Source organism: Protopterus annectens, chromosome 4.part1, assembly GCF_019279795.1.
Source record: "Protopterus annectens isolate FY-2018-M chromosome 4.part1, PAN1.0, whole genome shotgun sequence".
Taxonomy (NCBI): Eukaryota; Metazoa; Chordata; order Ceratodontiformes; family Protopteridae; genus Protopterus; species Protopterus annectens.
Genome location: NC_056734.1, coordinates 557,051,202 through 557,068,981, shown reverse-complemented (window position 1 = coordinate 557,068,981; position 17,780 = coordinate 557,051,202). Strand labels below are relative to the sequence as shown.

Here is a 17,780-nt window from a genome sequence, read left to right as displayed (position 1 = left end):
GCACAGCTGCGATACCTAAAACAAGGAATTACAAAGGCCATCACACAGTTTCTAAACAGGAGAAAGGAATAGCAAGATTGATGGCTTCTGTACACAAAAATTAAAGGAACGGAACTTGAACAGTCTGTGCAAGATTTTAAAATGGGTTACAAAAGGTGGTAGTGGTCCTTAAGACTGCCATTAAAGGAAAACAGAATCTACTAACATGTGTAACAGGCTGGCTAAACAAATGGTTGGGGTGGTATCAAATCAAAGCAGACATCCTGAAAGCACAGATTATAGTGACCTAATTAGTATTACAAACATACAAGTGGTTGCCTTAAAGAATGTTAATAAAAAAGTGTCTAATCTGGCAGATTCATTAAAACATGCTGTGTCAATTTCTCAGCAAGTTCATATATGCAGACTGCTGCAAAATGGTCTAAGCAAACTGATGAATTAAGATTGCTGATCAGAAAAAGTGCAAGAAACTGATGATGTTTACAAATGTGAACTGCGGTTGGTTAGAGAAATGTGTTCCTCTGACAGTCTGCAAAGCACGAGTTAAACGTGTCTTATGTAAAAATAAACCCCAGAGTACACATAAGTCAACTTAGTACAGTATTTCAAGATCAAAGAGAGATAATGCCCAACTCTATATGAAACTCAAATGTCAACTCTTGAAACAGCAAGGCAGCAGAAGCACAGCAAAGGTGGAGTAAAGGGAGCAGCTGCCCCAAGCTCAAAGCATTAGGGGGCGCAACTGGAAAAGAAAAGCAATTTCTGCTTTCTTTCTATACCGGCAATTCTATATATCTGTACAGAAAGAGAAAGGCACTTCAGGGCTTCGTGTTTGCTAAACTGCAACAAACCAATAAACTGGCTAGTGACAGATTAAATGGAAGAGATGGAGGAGCATGTATCTTACTGCAGTAAACTAACTGCTACAACAGCAATCAGTTTGTTACAATCAAGTGATTTTTTTTTTAGTAGAAGAGCTGGGTGTTGTACCTATCTGCAGTAAGCCCCTTGCTACAAATGTAGCAAAGTGTTGTTTTTTCTCCAATGGAAAAACTGGGACTTCATATATGTAACTGTAGATTGTCATACTGCAGTGGTGGTGCTGCGGTAGCGTTGTTGCCTCAGAGTAAGACATTGTCTTGTTCGATTCTCAGCTAGAGCGTCTTCTGTGTGTAGACAAGCGTGAATGAGTGTACCTTCATTGAAGGTTGTGCATCAGGGCTGGCAACTCGGCACGTAAAAATCTACAGCCAATCATTAGCGGACCGGAGTTCCGCTGTGGCGACCCCTAACCGGGAAAAGCCGAAAGACACAAACAAAGTAAGCAGATTGTCACAAATGTAATGAAAGTCTTAATACTGGAAAGTAGTTTTGTTCTTCACACTTCTATCAAATGTCAATATATATATATATATATATATATATATATATATATATATATATATATCTATATCACACACACACACACACACACACACACACACACACACACACACACACACACACACACACACACACACGGCCAGCCACTGTGGTGCAGCAGTTAGCGTTGCCGCCAAACAGCAAGAGGTTCTCTGGTTTGATTCTCGGCTGGGGTGCCTTATGTGCGGAGTCTGCATGTCCTCCCTGTGGTTGCTCCGGTTTCCTCCCATATCCCAAAGACATGCAGTAGGTGGATTGGACACTCTAAATTGGCCCTAGGTGTGAGTGTGTGCCTTCTGTGGAAGGTTGAGTGCCGGGCTGGCAACTCGACACAGTAAAACTCCACTGTCAATCATGAGCGGACAGATGATCCGCTGTGGCGACCCCTAAGCGGGAAAAGCCGAAAGAAGAAGAAGATACACACACATTTTATATATATATATATATATATATATATATATATATTTTAAATTAATTTTGCTATGCCCTTTTTCGAGGTTAGTATACTGTGCCTCTGTCTAACAGTGACACAGAAGTGATACCCGGGGTAAACCTATGATCTCCCATCCACTCATCAAGATTCCTCTTGAAGAGAGTCAATGAGGGACTCTGCCTAACCTGGACTGGGATTTTATTCCAGAGTGAAGGGAGCCTCTGGATTATGAATCTGTCCCTCCAGCATGTCCTATTTATTTCAGCGCTGAGGTTCAAGTCTCTCGAGCGCGAAGCTCGATGGGATTTGGATTTTCTGAGGTGCAGCATGTCCATTAATTCCGGGTTGGACAAGGCTTTATACGTCAGGCACACATTATATATACATATATATATATATATATATATATATATATATATATATATATATATATATAAAAATCTGTGTACATACATTATATTTATATATGTGTATATATATATATATATATATATATATATATATATATATATATATAAACATACACATATATAGATACATACATATATATATATATCAAACCAGGAAAGTCCGTCTGAATAAGATCCCATTTTCATCAGAGGCCAGAAGAGAAAAGTTCAAGTGTAACAAAACATGTTAAGACCAATAATTTCACAATCTTGAAAAATAACCCAAAAAGCATCTAGAGTTTAAATAAATTATACCAAATTTGACATTATGAATACATTGCTTAAAAACAGATATAGGCTATATGACGATTCAATATTTAGAAAAACTTTAGCCAGTTGATGGAGAAGTTAAGGTAAGTTAGTATAATACAAACAGGGACTGCAATATGAAGTGAGAGAATAGCAGACTTATGGTATATTTAGAGAGAAAGCAAGGGAAGAGAAATTGACAGAAGTATGAAAATAAGTGAAGAAGGGAGAATAAGGACATGTAAGGTATGAACAGGTATTTGTTCACATTTAGGAATATAATTTATCCTGGTGCTGAGGAAGAACACAGCCAGCTTTTGGATAGGAAGTCTTTCAGAACTGTAGATCAATGAGTGTGTATATACCTTTAAGAAACCAGCCAAGGGCTTGCACTACAGAGAAGTACTGAGCACGTGCAAGTCTGATTGCCATTTTGTAGTTTGCTGTTGAGATGTGAACATGTATGTATGTAAGCTCTGTTTGATAGTTTGTTTGTATTTAAAGATGCTGCTATCCATCTTGATATGTTTGTATGTATTAAAGCATCTGAACAAAACCCCAAGCCGCCTTATTATTTTTAACAGAGGAGAACAAGCCACATGGTGTCAGAAGTGGCATGTCTAAAAGGACATGGTGTCAGAAATGGTGTGTCTATATGACATGGTGACAGAAATGACATATCTGAAAAGGCCTGAAGTCAGAACCGGAATACTAAAAGGGGCATAAAACTTAAAATAGCTTGGCAAAAATGGATTTAAGGCACTTATCCAGATGTTAGTGGAATATACAGCAGTAGACCATCCCAAAAATGTGCATACTTCGTAAAACAGTTCAGAAATGAATTTCAGGTATTGAAACTTGCGCAGCACTATTTCTTATTTGCATAATATGAAACAAGACATACAGAACGTTCTAAATAATTTTTGCACAAGCAAATATGTACAATATTGAAAAAAATATTCAACTTACTACGGAAAATGTTAAAAGTCCGATTGCATAAAACGAATAAATCAAAGGAAATTACCACATTTTTTGCAAAGCATATTTATTTTTGTATTAAGCAAAGATATCCAAGTTTTCATAAGTGTATAAAGTGTTCACATATTTGTGCAGTGTTACAGTAAAGCTGTTTCACAAAGTACTGCCATTACAAGGCATATTTTGCAGAGTACAGCCATTATAGAGCATATTTTGCTAAGTAATGTATTTCAAAGAGTTTACTGTGCATTTGAATGTTGTTACAAGCTCAAAGAACAGTTTGTTTGTACATAATTACAAGGGCTATATTTTCAGTGTGTTTGTTTATACTTTGTGGGCATGGCAGAAGGATTTCGAAAACCCAGTGCACTTGTGTTTGGCAATAATATTGCTGATAACTTAGTGTTTGAGCAAGAGTACAACATTTTCATACAGGCTGCATTTTCTAACAAAGGATGACCATACAACAGCATTTATTCTTCTCAATTTAGCTGGGTCAGAAGCTATAGAAAGGGAATGCTCATTTGTGGTATGCACCTGCTACTGATACTGGAGAAGGGGAAAACCGTCACACATTATTGTACAGGCTGGGGGTCAAGGGAGGAGTATTAGTACTGAAGAAGGGTAGTAACCCGAAAGCTTTGCTATTTCATAAAGGTTTTTCTCGACGTTTGGTGTTCTTTATTGATTATTATTTTGCAGCAGTTTGGATTTTCCAGTTTGGGTCAAGGGAGGACCCCGAGTGCTTAAAACGTAAATTTACAGAAATGTGCAACTTCCACACCAAATATTACAATGGAAAGGCACTTATTTTACACAAAGGATCAAATGCCTGGTGAAACTTTTGCAGCGTATATAACTGACCTGAGAAATAAAGCCAAAAACATGCAGATTTGGTGACTTAAGGGATGAGTTGACAAGATGTGTATGGTATAGAGGAGGATGCTGTGAGAAAGATTTTGCTTTGCGACAGTGATTTAACTTTCAATAAGGCCACTGAGATTTGTCAGATATACAAGCTTACAGAAAAGCACACAAATGTGAGCAGCTCTAGAAGGCACAGCGATAAAGCTCAAGTTGATAGTATGCAGCACGTTATTAAAAGAAACGAGCCTGAGCCCATGGCAGGTATGGGGTTTCCCAAGGACTGTTACAGGTCTCCCCAGAACTTTCTAGCACATTCCAGACTTTGCACAGCCTCAGTGAAGCACAAGAGTGAGTCAGCAAACTCAAAGCATGGGCCCCAACCTATTTTCATTGCCAACTGTTGTAACTGTGGCAGTAATCATGAATCTAAAAAAGAGAAAAGTGTTTAGCTTTTGGTCAACAATGCCACAAATGGAATAAATGGAATCACATTTTGTAAATCAAATCAAAAGAAAGAATGTGGGCACTCTTTTACTAAAAGAGATAATTGTAAGAAACGAGATGATCAGTTAGACAGTGGCAACACTACTCTATGCTGATGGGTGTGTTAGTGCTTCATGAAACGGTCAATGCAGTAGATTTAACAGCAAAGAATTAAGTATTTTGTACTGTTCAGATAAATGGCAAACTGACAGAGCTCAAAGGCGATATGTTCGGATAAATGGCAAACTGACAGAGCTCAAAGTCGTTACAGGTTCTAAGTGCAATGTTACGTCTGCAGAAACGTTTGCCAAAGTGTGTAAAGGTGATTTGATTGGCAAGGTGTGCAAAACTTGTTGCTTATTTTATTTCATTTATTTATTTATTTGCTTTTGTTGAGCAGGAAAGTCCACTGGGCTGAAATGAGCCCATTTTCAGTGGAGGCCTGGGGAGAAGAGCTCCATAAACAAAACAAAAGATAATAGAAATTTGTTAAAAAGAGTAGCAAATTTACAAAGAATAACAAACAAGTGACTCATCTGGGGCAATGCGCAATTATATGGCAAGAAGTTATGAAAAGAAACCGTGACTTATGGCAAGGTATCCAGTGTAAAAAGAAATGAACTGAAAAGACAGACAAGCTGTACACTTATACAAATATTAGTACATATTAGACAGACTATGTAATTAACTTAATACAATATTCTTAGACCAAGTGGGGAAAAACTGCACAATTATTCTTATACAATGTAGGCAAAAAGATATAGAAGGGTTACACTTATGACAGGAGAGTAATAATGAGTATAGGGATAGAAGGGGTATATCAGCAAAATTAGGTTATACAGATTTGGAGATGATGCATGGGCAGAGCCACTGAGAAGAGAGATATTGGTATAGAGACTTTTTGAATAAGGGGGCACTATTAACGGTCAGAACAGGTGGAAGAGCATTCCACAGTTTAGCTACAGAAAAAGAGAAGATATACTGACCTGCAAGGAGTTTAGGTCTATTTACTTGGGTAACTTCTATTTCCAGATCTGAGATACCTGTTTGGTTGATAGTCAGAAGGGAGGCAAGGGCTGGGCATTTAAGAGGTTTGGGGATAACTGTCTGTGCAGTAAAAAGTTGTATGTATGTGAGATGATGTAAGAGTTCCAGCCAGTTCAGGGATAGTAATTTACACAGCAGTGATGGGAAGTATATTTTGCACTAGACACAAACTTAGCAATTTTGTTATAGCAGGTGTCCATCTTAGTTTTTAAGCAGGACTGTATATTTGTTAGAATGGGGGCACCATAGAGAAGTGAGGGTAGGAGAAATGTTAGGTCAACTTGTTTTTCTAGTGGAGTAGTTTAAAAAGAGAGTTTGTCTACAAAGGGTGCCGAGTTTTGGTGATTTTTTTTTTAATGTTGTGGATGTGTTGGTCAAATATTAAATTATCATCTACAATAACACTGAGTAGCTTGGTATGGGGGACGACCTCTATGGCAGTTTTGTGAGAAGCATAAATGAAAAATTCTGATTTATTAAGAGTGGCGTTTTTTTTTTTTTTTTGGTGTAAAGAGCAGGAGTTTGGTTTTACTAGGGTTAAGGGCAAGGAGATTATTGGTCATGCAGATTTCAATAGTAGAGAAAGCATTTTGGGTCATGGTCAAAAGTTTGGCTTCTCTGGTGCCGGAGCAGATAATTGTAGAATCATCTACATACTGTACGACAGATCCATGTGTGAGGGCAGATTGAAAGTTGTTCGTCTTTCGGCTTTTCCCAGTTAGGGGGTCGCCACAGCGGAACTCCGGTCCGCTAATGACTGGCAATAGATTTTTACGGTGCCGTATTGCCAGCTCGATGCCCAACCTTCAGTGAAGGCACTCCCATTCAAGCATGTCTTTCAGAACGGCACTCGACCGTGGGGAGGACATGCAGACTTCACACAGAAGGCACTCCCCGCACTCCAGCCGAGAATCGAATGTGAGAACCTCTTGCTGTGAGGCAACAACGCTACCGCTGCACCACCGCGTTGAAAATACTGAAAAGAATGGGTCCTAGAATGGACCCTTGGGGAACTCCAGTGGAAGTAGTGAGGAAAGGTGAGAGGGAGTGTAGCCATTTAGTAGATTGTTGTCCATTTGTAAGGTAGTTGGTAAACCAGTCAAGGACAGAAGTGGACATGCCTAGATGTGACAGCTTAGAGAGGACATAATGGGAGATGGTGTCAAAGGCCTTAGAGAGATAGAGGAAAAGAGCAGAGACAAGTTTACTATCATTGCGATTGTGGTTAACAGTGCTCAAGACGGCTAGGAGAGAAGTTATGGTGCTGTGTCCGGGTTGAAAGCTATGTTGAGTGGTGGAAAGGAGTTGGTTTTGCAGTAGATAGTTCATTAGTTGGGTGTGAATACATTTTTCCACTATTTTAGAGCTGGGGATAGTATGGCTATAGGGCGGAAATTAGAGATTTCTGTACTGCTGCCACCTTTGTGTAAGGGAATGATGTAGGCTTTTCTCCAGATGGAAGGTATGTAAGATTATTGGACAGATTGGCTTATGAGAATACTAATGGGGTAGCTATGGGGTACTAAAAATTCAAACCAAAGGCTCGGTAGTGCTTCCATACTACTCTGCAGGAAGAAGCTGCAACTTAATTGTGTGGTCATGAGGCACATTCAGTCATTATTAAGGCTTAGAGACTCTCTGAAAATAGGGCCGAGGTGGTGCAGCGGTTAACATTGTCACCTCACAGCAAGAGGTTCTCCCATTCGATTCTCGGCTGGAGCACCTTCTGTGCGGAGTCTGCATGTCCTCCCCGCGGTCGAGTGACGCTAAAGACAGGCAGGTAGGTGCAAGCATGAATGTGCATGTCTTCGTTGAAGGTTGGGCGTCAGGCTAGCAACTCGGCACTGTAAAAATCCACTGTCAATCATGAGCGGACTAGAGTTCCTCTGTGGCGTCCCCTAACCGGGAAAAGCCGAAAGATTTTAGAGACTCTTTGAAAATGGGACTGTTTTCATTTAAAAAGGAAGTCTGTCATGTTAGCTTAAAAGTCAACTACTCTAATTTTGCCATGCACATTTTTTCTACTTATGCTGATGTTTTCCAAGACAAACTAATTAAATTTCCAGTTGTGTACTCCACGAAGTTAGAACCAGAGGTCAGTCCAATTATCAGGCCAGCATGTAAAGTTCCAATAGCCATGCAGGACAGAGTCAAGGCAGAGTAAGGCAAAATGGTGCGACAAGGTGTAATTTGTCCACTAGAAACTCCAGCAGAATGGGCATCTTCCATGGTGGTAGCTTATAAGAAAAGCTCAGATGACATCAGAATATGTAGTGACCCACGATATTTGAACAAAGAGCTAAAAAGACCTCATCATCCAATGCAATTGCTGAAGTCACCACAACCTTGACGCCAAATTTCACTTTTTTTCTGTCTTAGATGCAAAGAGTTCGTTTTGGCAAATTCAGCTAGACAAAAAAATCCTCATCGCTCACTACATTCAGTGCTCCATTTGGCAGGTACAGATCTTTTGAGAATGTCATTTAGGATAAATTCTGCAAGTGAAGTCTTTCAACAAGCAATTGAGCAAATTTTTCTGGGTATCCTTGTGCTACCATAGGGCATACTAAAAGGAGGTTGTGATGACACCCAGCATGACAGAAACATCAGAAAAGTTCTAGAAAGGGCACCTGAAGTGAATGTTAAGCTCAATGCACAGAAATGCAAATTCAGGCTGCAAGAAGTTCCTTATGTTGGTCAAATATTCACGAGTACAGGCCTATGACCAGATCCTTCAAAAACAGCCACTCTCGAGATGCCAGCTCCAGACAATATTCAAGCCCTGCAATGTTTTCTATGCATGGTCAACTGCCTAGGCAAGTTCATCCCAGACTTGAGCCAACTTTCAGTCCCACTCAGAGAGCTGACTTGTAAAGATGTATCTTGGTCCTGGTCAGATAAACACTAAAGAGCATCTGATGTCCTGAAGAAGAGAATTGCCAGTCCGCCAACGCTTAGATGCTATGATGTTTACAAACAGTTACACTTTCCTGTGATGCTTCGAAATTTGGTCTTGGGGCAGTCATTCTACAACAGGATCAACCCGTTGCCTATGCATAGAGAAATCTTAACCAAACTGAACAGCAGTACACCCAGATAGAGAAAGAGCTTTTGCCAATTGTGTTTGCATGTTCAAAGTTCCAGGATTATGTTTACGGTAGACCTATCCAGATTGAAACAGATCAACCATTAGTCACAATCCTGAGAAAGCCAATACATTCAGCTCCAGCCACAGCACAACGTATAATGCTGATATTGCAAAAGCACAATTTCATTCTTGCCTACAAGAAAGGCAGATTTCTTTATCTTGCTGATACATTATCCAGATCACACAGAAATACCACTGACAGAATGACAATCAAGCGCCTCAACTGTTTGATTATTCTGAAGTCATGGAAGTGAGAAATTTTTCTTCCACACATCTAGAGCCGAGAGATCATACAGCCACAGATCCAGTTTTACAAGGGCTCAACCTCTTTATGAATCAAGGATGGCGATCAAAGCATGGCCCTCAAAGCAATCTAGTTTACCTCAAGAAAAGTAACCCTATTTTCCATACAAAGATGAGATTTTGCCTGACAAAAGTATCATAATGAAAGGTCCGAAAGTAATTGTCCCAAAGTTTTTGCAATCAGAGTGCATTACTATCTTGCACTGTGGTCACCCAGGAATGAAATCTACCAAAAGAAGAGCGAGAGTGTATTTTGGCTGTTTATGTCACAAGACACAGAGAGCCTTTTCTTCTTTTTCAGTATGTAATAGTACTAAGCCTCATCAACAGAAAGAGCCACCAGCTTATCCAGATTCCAGAACTACCTTGGTTGACAGTAGTCACTGATATTTTCGAGTGGAATGGTCAACATTATTTGGCATTAGTAGACTCTTACTCCAGTTGGTTTGAGATGGACTTATTTCCTAACCTAGCATCTAGTACTGACATTACTAAGATGAAGTGTCATTCTGCTGTACATGTAAGTCAGCACAAAGTTATTTCTGACAACGGCACACAGTTTACAGGCCAACAGTTCAAAGGATTTGCAGAAGAATGGGACTTTAATCATGTCACAAGTAGCCCAGAGTACCCGTGGTCAAATGGTTTGGCAGAACGCACAGTTCAAAGTGCAAAACAGTTACTTGAGAAGTCAAAACAAGACAATACTGATGTGTTCTTGAATCTCTTGCATCTCAGAAATATTCCTCAAGATAAACATCTTGGTTACCTGCTCAGAGTCTTCCTTCGAGACAAACCAGCACCACATTACCACTCAGTAGTCAAGTGTTGGTTGCATGTGTCAAGAACAACAGATCAGTGCACTGATCTGTTGAAGCACCACCTATCCCAGAGTCCTACTACAATAAGACCAGTAGACCGCTCAATCCATTACGAGAGGGAGAAATGGTAAGGATGCAAACGCCCAAAGGTTACGAATGGATTGGTGTCGTGAAGAATATTGGTCCAGAGCAGAGACTGTACATTGTAGAATCACAAAGAGCAACTTTTAGGTGGAATCGGAAGCATTTGAGACTGGTATCCTAGCTTATACCACAGCAAATAGCCGGATAGAAAGACTCTGAGTGAGTTGTCCGGTGTTCCAATTCCAGAGGACATTTCCCATTCCTATGACAAATCCAGAAGTTCCAGATACGAGTTGTGCTCTGCAGACTGTCCCTGTTACTTAATCTAGTCCCAACTGTTATATCATGTGATATGATCAAATCTCTAAATCCTGCAGCAAATATGAAGCAACTTGGGCATGAACACTTATTTTGTTCCTAATGTACATAGTAATGCATGCCTAGCTCTAACATTGTTTTGCATGAAGGGCAATCTTTTTAAGACGGAGGCTATAGCTCAGCAAGCATGTATATACCTTTAAGAAGCTATCCAAGGGCTTGCACTAGAGTATAAGAACTGACTGCCAGCCTGACTGCCATTTTTAATTAGCTGTTGAGATGTGAACATGTATGTATGTAAGCTCTTTTAGTTTTTTCGCATTTAAAGATGCCGTTATCCATCCTGATGTGTTTGTATGATGTGTTTGTATGTGTTAAAGCATCTGAACAAAATCCCAAGCCTTCTTATTTGTAAAGTACAGTTGTGTACACTTACCATAAAATATAGATGTTAGAGTGTATTCACTGTTGCAGTCATTACATTTGGGTAAGCTGCTGGCAGGTTGCCCTCGGCCTGAATAACAAAGTCTTGGGTCCTGCACCAGCCGACGCCATTTTAATCAGTTTTTCTTGCCCCCGATGTCAGGGAGCAAATATATATATACACACATACATACATACCATATACACACACACACAAAATATATATATATATATATATATATATATATATATATATATATGCGCATGTATTGTAAAACACAAAAAATTTACCTCCAACTAAAAGCAAATACACCACAAAGGCTTTTGAGCATAGTGAAGGAAAGAAGAGGTATAATAATAGAGAAGAAAGGGGGCTGGCGGGTGGGTAACCCGGACGGCAACAGTGAATACACTCGAACATCTACATCTATGGTAAGTGTACAAAAGTGTATTATGTTCTTCATGTTTCACTGTTGCAGTCATTACATTTGTGTAGAATCCCAAAGCTATGGATGGGAGGATGGAATTATACAGCATTAAGAGCAGAGTGGCAAAGCCTGCCCTGGATTTAGAAAAGAGAGGTAAATGGTAATGTTTTGTGAACGTATGAACTGAGCTCCAAGTAGCAGCTTCTAGAATGTCTCTGGTAGGAACCCCTCTGAGAAAGGCTGCAGAAGTAGATGCAGCCCTGGTGAAATGGGATCTGATCCCCTTGGGGACAGGTTTACCATGGTGCATCTAGCAGAAACGAATACAATGGCTTATCCATTTTGAAATAGTCTGCATTGGTATAGCCTTCCCCTCTGTCCCTGCAGCAAATGCCACCAGTAGCTGCTCAGACATTTTGCCCTGTTTAACTAGAATCTTAGTTGTCTGTGTACATCCAATGAATGCAGAATCCGCTCCCCCTTGTTCTGCGGATTTGGGAAAAAAGTTGGCAGATGAATGGTCTGGTTAACAGCCACACTGGATACGACCTTAGGCATAAAAGAAGGATTGGTCCTGAGGGCCACCCTGTCCAGATAAAAGATAATGAAAGGCTCCACTGCCATGAGAGCCTGTAGTTCTGAAATCCTTCTAGCTGAAGTGACTGCTAAAAGAAAAAAATTCTTTCTTGGAAGACAGCCTATGTCTACAGTAGCAGCTGGTTCAAAAGGAGGTAGGGTGAGTTTTTCCAGCACAAAATTGAGGTCCCATGCAGGAGTCGGTGCTCTCCTGGGAGGTCTCAAATTTTTGGCCCCTCTGAGGTACTGCTTTAGCAGGGCATGAGAAAAGAGAGGAGGCTCTGTGTTGTAATGAGCCGAGATGGCAGAGGCATGGATTTTTATAGAAGAAAAAGATAGGCCCTTATGAAGCATCTCAGTTAAATATTGCAAAATCTGAGGAATATTGGGCATTGCTGTGTTTATTCCTTGTGCTTGGTTCCAGGCACAGAATCTCTTCTATTTATCAGCATAAGATTTTCTAGTACTAGGCCTTCTAGCCTCCAAAATGGCATCCATCACAGGTTTACTGAGAGAGGTGATTGGTGAAATTAGTTGATTAGCCATGCTGCAAGATTCAGAGAGTTTGGAGCCAAGACTGCAGAATTTGATCACTCTGCTGAGACAATAGATGAGGTGTCCGAGGCAAGTACGACGGAGGAAGGTGTGACATATTCCTTAGAAGTGGGTACCAGTGCTGGCAAGACCAGTCTGAAGCAATCAGAATAATTTTTGTTTTTTCCTGTCTGACTTTTAGTAAAACCTTGGAGAGCAGAGGCAGAGGGGGAAAGGCATAGACTGATAGGTTTTTCCAGCTGAAGGATAGATAATCCACTTTCCAAGCTTTTGTGTGATGAGTTCTTGTGCAGAATTTGTCCAATTGGTAGTTTTGGGGAGAGGCAAATAGATCTATGTCTGGGCTCCCCCATTTTCATGTCAACATGCTGAAGATTTGTGTATCCAGTTTCCATTCGTGTGGGTCCATAAGATTTGTGCTTAGGTCGGCTGCCAGAGTATTTTGCTTTCCTGGCAGGAATTGAGCTTGTAGATGTATTTGGTACGTCAAGGCTGTGTTCCACAAGGCCATGGCTAGTCTGCAAAGGGGTAGGAGTGGGTACCCCCCTGCTTGTTTATGTACCACATAACTGTGGTGTTGTCCGTTTTTATCAGTAGTTGTCCTGGATGAACGAAGTCCTTGAAGGCTGTCAGAGCATTCTGTACAGCTAGCATTTCTTTCTGGTTGATATGTAGGTGCATTTGATTTGGGCTCCATTCGCCCTGATTGCATCTCCCTGCCAGATGGTCCCCCCCAAGCATAGTCTGATGCGTCTGTAGTCAGGGTTTGGGTGGCAGGGGGTAGAATGAATGACAGTCCCTTGTTTTGGTGGCAGGCCTCTGCCCACCAAACTCCTGTTGCAGGCAAGGAATGAGAGGAATCATTGTTTCCAGGCTGTGACAATGTTGACTCCATAAGGTTTTTAGGTACTACTGAAGTTTCCTCATATGCAGTCTTGCATATGGAATTAGTAGAATGCAGGATGCCATGAATCCCAAAGCCTGCAGAATTTGTCTTGCAGATAGCTGGGTTTTTGTGGCCACTTGTTTGAAGTATGTTGTCAACTGAATTTGTTTGTCTGGCATGAGGTAAGCCATCTGGGCAGTTGTATTCAAGCTTGCACCCAGGAATGTAATTATTTGAGAGGGTACCAGTTGTGATTTCTTTTCGTTTATGGTATACCCTAGGCAGGTTAGAAGCCTTTATTGCAAATGCCAGATGTTGTAGAAGAATGTCCTCGTCCTCTGCCTGAATTAGACAATCGTCCAGATAAGGATACATTTGAATATTTCTTTGTCTGCAAAATGCAATTACTGGTGCCAGGCACTTTGTGAAGACCCTGGGCGCAATAGATAAGCCAAAGGGCAGTACAGAGAACTGGTAATGCAAATAGCCTGCTTTGAAGCGGAGGTATCTTCTGCCAGATTCCCTGATTGGAATATGCAGGTAAGCCTCTTTTAAGTCTAGAGTTACCAACCAGGCATTCTTGCCTAGCATAGGCAGTAGCTGTTGTACAGTCAGCATCTTGAATTTTGGAATGTCTAGGAAAGTATTTAGAATGGAAAAGTACAGAATTGGACGCCATGATTTGTCTTTTCTGGGTACCAGGAAAAGTCTTGAATAAAAACCTTGTCCTTTTCCCTTTTCTGGCACTGGTTGAATAGCCCCATATCCATGAGGGACACGACTTGTTTCTGGGCCTCTGCCCACTGATTTGGGGGCAGGTCTGGCCATCCGTTTGGAAATGGCAATGTGTGGAAATGAAATATGTACCCCTGGGATACTATATTTAAGACCCACTTGTCCTGGGTAATTAGATGCCAATTTTGAGCATGAAGTGCTAGTCCCCCCCCCCAAAGGGGCTGCCGAAAGATAAGTGCTTGGAAATGGCAGGGGAAAGTCATTGAGACCGTTTACCGTAGGGTGGTGCTTTGCTAATTCCTGATTTGGAGGTGGAGGCACCCCATTGTTTTGTCCTGTAAGATCCTTGTGACTGAAACCTGGAGCCTTTGGCGTGTCTGGTTTTGACCTGAGTGGCTCTGTTGCGTACTGGAAAGGACCAATTCTTGGTAGGCCGGTGCCTACTGAACCTGGGTGGCTGCACTTGCAAGAAACCTTTTACGGTTTGCAAAGATTTAGCTTGGTCTTCCATCTTTTTTAAAACTTCTTCTGCCTTATTACCAAACAGACTGTCCTGCTGTAAAGGAGCATCCAACAATTTAGCTTTAACATGATCAGGCAGATTTTGCTCCTTGAGCCAAGCATGCCTTCTTATCACAGATCCAGTTATGGTGACCCTGCAAGAGGCCTCCAAGGAATCAAGACCACATTGCAAAGTATGCTTTCCAACTTGTTCAGCTGAATGCAATAAATCCTGTAATTCTTTATTTTCCACATAATCAGAAATCAACATAATTTTCTGTTTCAGTAAGCCCATGGCATGCTGTTGATATTTAAGCATATGAAATTGACAGTTTAAAGCCTTGATTGCCAGGGTTGCAGACGTATAAACCTTCTTACCCCATCTATCCAGCGCCCTGGAGTCTCTATCAGAAGGGGTAGGATTTTTAGCTGTAGAAGCCTTAACACCCTTGGGACCCTGAGAAATAGTTTCAGGGTCAGCAGTAGGATTTTTGAAAAGAAACTTGTGGGAGTCAGGAATCCTGTAATATCTGTATGGCTTACAAGGAGCCGGAGGCAGGGAATCAGGAGCCATGCTGGATTCTGAGAAAACATCATCAACAATGTCTAAAACAGGATGTATGGCCAAAGGCCTATGCTGAGGAAGAAGAAACTCCCTAAGCCTCTTTTTGGATTCTGAAAAGTCCTGACTCTCCCAATGAAAATGTTCCCTTAAGGTATGCAAAGTCTCTCCAAAAGAAAAATCCTCAGGAGGAGAGGCAGAAGGGATGGATTCTTCTGCATCAGAGTCCTCATAAGGGGGATAGAAAATTCCTGATCAGAAGAGGAAACAGAAGAAATGGAAACCTGATCTGAAGATTCATAATCAATGCCTTGCCTAGGCCTCTTAGCAGGAGGGGGTTGGGAACCCCTGATCAAGGTAATTAAATCCTCAGCCATTTTGATCATTTGTTTTTTAGCCATAGGGGCCTGAGCACGTGGCTCATGCGTCAGTTTTTTAGACATAGAAGTTGGTTTTGGCCTTGTTTTTGATGATGGCGTCGGTTTAGTATACACATTTTAGGCCTGAAAACACCCTCAGAAGCCGGTGCCTGCTCAGCGGCTCCGGACCCATCCAAGTGAGAGACATTCGCGGGTTCAATACTTGAAGAATCTCACGGCATACCGGACTCCGAATGGGTCTCGGTAGAGGCCTGCAACTCAAAAGTAGCGGGCATCAGGGGCTGCGAAAGCACCTCACTGAGTACCGGCGAGGCTTAGGAGAAGCTTCGTCGGTTTTGGACCTCAATGGTCTGTTTGTCTTTTTCGTTGCATTTTTTGTGAATTCCAGTAGTCGGATTGCTAACTGATGACATTTCAGGATAGTTAAATCTCGAACCAAAGTATTTAGAAGCAAAAATATACCGACGCTTAATAGTGCGTTGGTTAAATTTAGCACAAAACCGACAGCAAGGCACGTTGTGGTCAGAGTCTAGGCAAGGAATACAGTACAAATGAAAATCCTTATGAGATATTTGCTTCCCACAAGTAATACAATTATCAACTTTTACTGACATCGGTAAGGGAGCAAGAAAAAGTTTCCCCAACGGGGTACTTAGTTTTAGTTTGAAGACTTCGGTTCTGAAACTCGAAAACGAAAACTTCAGGAGTCGGCCGACTGGCACTTGCAAACTGCTTATGCTTCGGGCACCACACGGCAAGAAAGACCGATTAAACTGTGTCGGCTGGATGTTTTATACCAACTTTTACTGACATCGGTAAGGAGCAAGAAAAAGTTTCCCCAACGGGGTACTTAGTTTTAGTTTGAAGACTTCGGTTCTGAAACTCGAAAACGAAAACTTCAGGAGTCGGCCGACTGGCACTTGCAAACTGCTTATGCTTCTGGCACCACACAGCAAGAAAGACCGATTAAACTGTGTCGGCTGCATGTTTTATACCAACTTTTACTGACATCGGTAAGGAGCAAGAAAAAGTTTCCCCAACGGGGTACTTAGTTTTAGTTTGAAGACTTCGGTTCTGAAACTCGAAAACGAAAACTTCAGGAGTCGGCCGACTGGCACTTGCAAACTGCTTATGCTTCGGGCACCACACGGCAAGAAAGACAGATTAAACTGTGTCGTCTGCATGTTTTATACCTCTGACGACCTGACGTCATGGAAGAGGAGACAGCAACCGACACAGGACCCAAGACTTTGTTATTCAGGCCGACTGAGGGCAACCTGCCAGCAGATTACCCAAATGTAATGACTGCAACAGTGAAACACGAAGAACATCAGAGGCGAATGAGCGACAAGAATGGTTTGAATGATGGGCGAGAGGGTACTGACCTGATGGATAGCGTGGCTATGCATGAATATAGTGCAAAGCAGTACAGGAGGTTGAAAGATAGCTGGGAATGGTGCTAAAAAAATTAAATGGAAGTTGGGAATTAGGTAAAAAGAAAAAGGAGCGTTTGTATGACACTAATAAGGTTGTTTGGGGTGGATTAGGGGAGAAGAAACACAACAGAAATGTGTACATGGAAGTATAATAGCAGAGTAAGAGGTGGTGGGTTGGAATTATGGGTAGGACATGAGAAGCAATGTGGATTTCTATCCTCAGGTCAAGTTACAACAAACAGCATTCAGTTTATAACCAGTAAAAGCACAAATCAGAACATGGTTTTCTTTCACTTCCAGAATTCATAAATCTGGCAGCTAAGGAGACGGCATAGATGGTGTAATCTATTGGTCAAGAGAAAGGACAGTAACCAACTTGGTAAGTGATCCTTAGAGTGAAAGAGATACTCCTTTGGAGGGGGATATTAAAGAGACTTTCCAGCACAGGGCTGACACATTTGACTACTTAAAGATATTACACAGCAAGATTAAGTTAAATTTGCATACACTGCAATGACAAAATTCTCACTGAAAACACATTTGAGAAATGTGCCTTGTGGCAGAGCTCCTGCAGTACTGGGGTCAGATGTAGTGACCACAGGCACTGAAATTAAAGAGAAACTCTACTACAGTGTCATATTATATTGTGGCAATATAGTTAATACTTATTAAGAAGAGATGAAGGATCACAGTGAG

General features: G+C 41.2%; 1 protein-coding gene across 1 annotated transcript in view; it reads right to left on the bottom strand.

Moving 5' to 3' along the window:
• Positions 1-17,780, bottom strand: part of FARSB (phenylalanyl-tRNA synthetase subunit beta) — a 907,972-nt gene that overhangs the window by 863,005 nt on the left and 27,187 nt on the right. The window lies entirely within an intron of this gene.